Here is a 6053-nt window from a genome sequence, read left to right as displayed (position 1 = left end):
CTTCTAGAAACCCCTGCGTCGCGTGACTTCTGCTGTCGTAACAAGGGTTTAGACACACACTGACCAATAAATAATAAACATATATATATGAAGCAGAATATGCAATAATACTTACATACTTACTTTATTGTAATACATTATCCTTGCTTACAACACTACTCAACTATTACACATATATATAGCACTAAGACGGAACTTACCGATCTTAAAGAGTTGTTGCAGGCACTTCATAGTTCAGTTAAAAATGGCTTGGAAATAAACTTGACAGTGTCAGTTAGAAGTGGGCAGGTAAAATCGTTTATGAAATATATTACGTTATATTCAAAGTCTGGGATAATGAAGATATCTAATAATCACATCAAATTATTATTATCATAAGAATACCTGGGGCATCCATCAGAGAGCACTACCTTACACCTAACATTGAAGTCAATTATTATCATAAGAATACCTGGGGCATCCATCAGAGAGCACTACCTTACACCTTACATAGAAGTCAACTTCAGGAGGCATCCATTACGGTTGCACTCGAAGTTTGCCATCATTTTTAGGCATAACGCCACCTTACCGCTGTTAGTCCCAATAGTTTGATAAAAAAATCTCATTTCGTAATAGCAATGAAACTAGTATGCATTATTCAAGCAATCTTTGAGTTATCTGAAATGAAAACAAGTAGGTCCAACTGAGAATACCGAAGAGAGCTCTTCGGTACCTTCAGTATCACAAACTGGTCGATGTAATTTCACGACAATACCATTATCTTCTTTATTGTCAAAAGAAACAAGTTTATGGAAAGTGTCATGATAATGGACTGTATCGTTAGAGAGTGAATACAAAGTATACCAAAGATTTTGAATTGCATTATTTGCATGTATAAGAACACAGAAGACTAATGGAATAAATTTCCATATTCACGATGTTAACAAGACAGAAAGCATAAAACTATTCAAACACGTCAGTTGAGAAACTTACCTCTGTAAAAATATAATTCCAAAAGACTTTTCCCATTTGTGTCCATGTCTTCGTCCTCAAAATCGTCTTCATCTTCTTCGGGAATAACTTCTAATTCTTTATCATCAGAATAGTATAAGTAATGTCGAGGATCAGTTAAAAAGGAAGCACTGTTATCGATAAAGTCATTATCTTCTTCGTTATAGAAGGGATCACGTTCATCATTTGTACTACTAATGAGATCGTATTCGTCTTCAGAACTACTGTAATCGGGTGAAGGGGTGTGTGGCGTCACCTGAATGTCATGATGTTGCATGTGATCTTCAAGTTGATTACCATTTTCATTGACTGAGTTGTAAGTTTCGTTTAATAATCCTTCCACAATATCTTGCCCATAAAAAGTATTATTATGAACTACAAAATCCTGGGAGTCCAAATCGGACTCCATCTCAAATCGCCTTTCTGGAGATTCGCCTATTGCTACATTAGTAGAATCTGGTTGGTTCGTTTTCTGTAACACAGCTAAGGGAGTAATTTTAAGAGAATTTTTTAACACCTTTAATGGTTCACGGGGCGAAGAATTATCCTTGCTGTGGTCCTCTGACTCATTAAGTGAAGCGCTTCCTTTTTCAGAGACCTGAACTGCGCGAATAAGTTTCACACTCTCTAGAGAATTACCTACGTCGACAGAGGGCGCTGATTTTATGGAATACGTGCCGCATTTGTTGGCATAATTTTCCAAAGGTCTTCTTACAACAATCTCTGATCGACTTACAGACGGTACAATAGATGTTTGTTTGTTTTCTTCCGTGTTCGAATTTTTCGTTATTTGATTTTGATAGAAGTGAAAATTATTTCGGAAGCCACTTGCTTGATTGGAAGGATGATTATTCCCAGGAATGCCAGTGACCTGCTGTGTTGTCAGTGTTTTTGTCCCGGTTGGTTTGTCGAGCGTTAGGTCTTCAGAGGAACCTGATCTGGTGATGAGCAGCTGGTCTTGTTTGGCACGGATGGCTTGCTGCAAGAAACGCACATAAAGTCAACAAATGATTGCTTGCAGAATTTGTTTTTCGAAAATTTCACGTTATGCCACAGCTTTCCACTAGCAAAGTTTATTAACAATTGTATTCTTGGTAAGTATTTGAACAGGATAAAATGAAATAAAATACAAATAATGTAGTAACTAAAAATAATTCATATTACTTTCCCGATTGGCAATTTGAAAAAAGATGACTTCTCCAACATTGAAATATGAACAAAACTCCTTAACCGAAATCACCAATCCTCCAAACAACAATACTTTTATACTTTGACAATATTTGCTAACTTCGGTTAGGAGAAAAAATCATTGAAAATATGACATAACACAACTTTTATCATCATATCAAGACATATTTACAAGAATAGCAATATTTCTTAACGTTGGGGAGGGGAGAAAACTTAATTATATTATATACTTTTTATCATTATATCAAAAAATACAAGCAGGTCAATATTTCATAAATTCGGGGAAGGGAGAATTTCTTGAACGTATTGCACAATCTTTATCATTATATCAAGACATATTTACAAGCAAGTCTGAGAAGGCACTACAGGAATTTTAGTATATATTCGTCAGTTTCTTTGATGTTGTTTTACCTCAATAATACAATCAAAAACAAAGAAAGAGACAAGTATTTATTTTATTGAATGAACTTATGGTTAATGTTCTTTCAATTTTAAAACAACAGACAAAACTTCTAAGTTTCTTTCTTCTGCATTATAGTTTCTTCAAACGAAGATCATAACGTTAAGCGCACATATATATATGAACATAGATAATGCTCACCTACCAAATAGGGCCGGCATAGCCAGGTGGTTAGGGCACTCGACTCGCAATCTGGGGGTCGCGGGTTCGAATCCCCGTCCCACCAAACATGCCATGGGGGCGTTATAATGTAACGGTCAATCCCACTATTCGTTGGTAAAAGAGTAGCCCAAGAGTTGGCGGTGGGTGGTGATGACTAACTGTCTTACACTGCTAAATTAGGGACGGCTCGTGTAGCTTTGCGCGAAATTCAAAACAAACAAACACCAATCAAATAATTCATTTCTCACTAAACAATATGAATGTCTGGGCAGTTCAATAAACAGAAATCGAATAATATTTTTGGTTTGGACACATGCGAGGAATATGTAAGCATAAGTGGTCGGAGAAACGTCGAGCAAATTATTAGATGAAATTTGAAGTTAAGGATAAAGCTATACAGTGGGCTATTTGTGCTCTGCCCACCACGGGTATCGAAACCCGGTTTCTAGCGTTTTAAGTCCGTAGACATACCGCTGGGCCACTGGGGTCATTAGATGAAATAAATCTTACTCTTTTAAAACTTGTAAAAACCCTGAAAAGATACGGTATTATTACAACAGTTTTAAAAACATTAACTTGTAACCTTTTCAAATACTATTACATAAACTAGTGGAAATATTCCAACGAATAACAACACACATCTAGTCATAAAGACAGTCCACAGTATTTTTCATACACTGAATAACACCAACATCTAGTCATAAAGACAGTCCACAGTATTTTCATACACTGAATAACACCACACATCTAGCCATAAAGACAGTCCACAGTATTTTTTCATTCACTGAATAACACCATACATCTAGTCATAAAGACAGTCCACAGTATTTTCTCATACACTGAATAACACCACACATCTAGTCATAAAGACAGTCCACAGTATTTTCTCATACACTGAATAACACCACACATCTAGTCATAAAGCCAGGCTACAGTATTTTCTCATACACTGAATAACACCACACATCTAGTCATAAAGACAGTCTACAGTATTTTCTCATACACTGAATAACACCACACATCTAGTCATAAAGACAGTCTACAGTATTTTCTCATACACTGAATAACACCACACATCTAGTCATAAAGACAGTCTACAATATTTTCTCATACACTGAATAACACCACACATCTAGTCATAAAGACAGTCTACAGTATTTTCTCATACACTGAATAACACCACACATCTAGTCATAAAGACAGTCTACAGTATTTTCTCATACACTGAATAACACCACACATCTAGTCATAAAGACAGTCTACAGTATTTTCTCATACACTGAATAACAACACACATCTAGGCACAGAGATAGTCTAAAATAGATTAAAGTACTTTCTCATACACTGAATAATGAAATGTTTAATTACGGAGGAACGTAACAATGTATTTCAAACCTTGAATAACGACATATATAGTTAGAGATAAATCAGAATATGTTAAGAAAATATAAACAAATATTCCTCTAAAGCTAAATCATCACCACATTACAACAATATTGTGAGAATGAAAACAGATATCGTATTTTTTGTATTGAAAATTTAATCTTGTGAGTGTTTTTAATATTGTATAGTTTTAATATTTTGAAGATAGTTAAGAATTAAAAAAATTATATAATAATAAGTTTACCTTTGAACGAAACCACAAAACGCTATACCAAACCCATGCGGCAATGGTTAAAACCCCCAGCAAGGATATCATCTTCCTATCTGAGGCAAGAGCTCCTGTGGTTTTATTTCTGTACTGACTTCAAAGAATTAACTGCCGCCTGATCTAGGTAGTGTTCTTCAACACAGAGTTAGCATCAAATTGACAAAAATCTCCACTGTACAGTGGTTGCGTTGTTTAATATGATATATATATTCCTCGAATAACTATGAATATATTTAAATAACTTGAAAGACGGCGCCTTCTCCGATGAGCAACTTGCCATTAACTAAATAAAACCAACTATAACCTTCGTTATATTTTACAACTTCGTTTTAGTACTTAATATGCTGTTTTTGTTTTACAATTTTCTGCTTCTGGTGAAGTGAACAACACGTTCGACTCAAGAAAAAAGATCATCAGCAACATTTTTAATAAATTAAGTATCACCATTTTGTAGAGTTCTTTCAGGACCGCGCTATTGTCCTGTATACAGAACATTCAATAATAAACTTATCAGGCCTGATGAATAACCCAACACTGATTCTTAAACTTCGCCTCCGAAACCACAAAAGAAGACAGGAGCAGTCCCTAGAAAATTATACAACATTCTTTAAACTGTTTAAGTATCTGAACTTAGCGGGACTCTAAAACATACATCACATTAAATACAACAAGTTCTGGTATTCTATGGCTATGGTGGACTATTCTTCACAGGCACTCTTCTCTAGCTAAGCTAGTGGATGAAATCACAATCACCTTTGAAGATTGGTTATTTTTGTTTTTCTGGTAGTAGTTAATTAACGGCACTTACAGCGCCGTCTAACGACCATACCCTACGCTATTTACCTCATGGAGAAATCTTATTCTTTTCCCAATGTGACGACAACAACAAAACTAGACCAGTCAAACATCATATCGCTCTGAAAACTACATGTTCTTTTGCACATTTCTACTCGAGCGTAAGTAACGTTTCTTTGGTCGTGAGTAATCTTAGGTAACTGTTAGTTTACATTCTCACGAATGAAAAATATTTGTAAGTAATTTTTTCATCTCCACACAACTCAGAAATATCGGATTACCATCAATGCAAAATGGTTTTCTGTAGATAAGTTGCTATTGTGAACAAATATACGGCTAAAATCGGTTACAAGAAACAACACGCTGACTGTAAAAGGAAGTTAATTTGAATTTCGAGCCAGGTCCACAATTTCAGAATAATGCTATTACTGGACGCTATACAAAATATCTACTTTACAACTTTCAGTAAAATAAACTTTGTAGAAAAAGAAGCATAAACATATTTTGGAAGTGGTTGAGATAGAACTGGTCACTTTAAAGATGAACCAGCATATCACTTTGAAGACCGACGTTCTCTGTGGAAGTGTAGCACGAATCAGAAAGATGGTCACTTTAAAGATGAACCGGCATATCACTACGAAGACCGACGTTCTCTGTGGAAGTGTAGCACGAATCAGAAAGATGGTCACTTTAAAGATGAACCGGCATATCACTACGAAGACCGACGTTCTCTGTGGAAGTGGAGCACGAATCAGAAAGATGGTCACTTTAAAGATGAACCGGCATATCACTACGAAGACCGACGTT

General features: G+C 35.5%; 1 pseudogene; it reads right to left on the bottom strand.

The window, feature by feature from the left end:
• The window catches only part of LOC106463700, a 141623-nt pseudogene that overhangs the window by 80538 nt on the left and 55032 nt on the right, over positions 1–6053 (bottom strand).

The sequence above is a fragment of the Limulus polyphemus genome, unplaced genomic scaffold, assembly GCF_000517525.1.
Source record: "Limulus polyphemus unplaced genomic scaffold, Limulus_polyphemus-2.1.2 Scaffold1463, whole genome shotgun sequence".
Lineage (NCBI taxonomy): Eukaryota > Metazoa > Arthropoda > Merostomata > Xiphosura > Limulidae > Limulus > Limulus polyphemus.
Note: the sequence above shows the minus strand (reverse complement) of the source record. Positions and strands in the feature narration are given on the sequence as shown.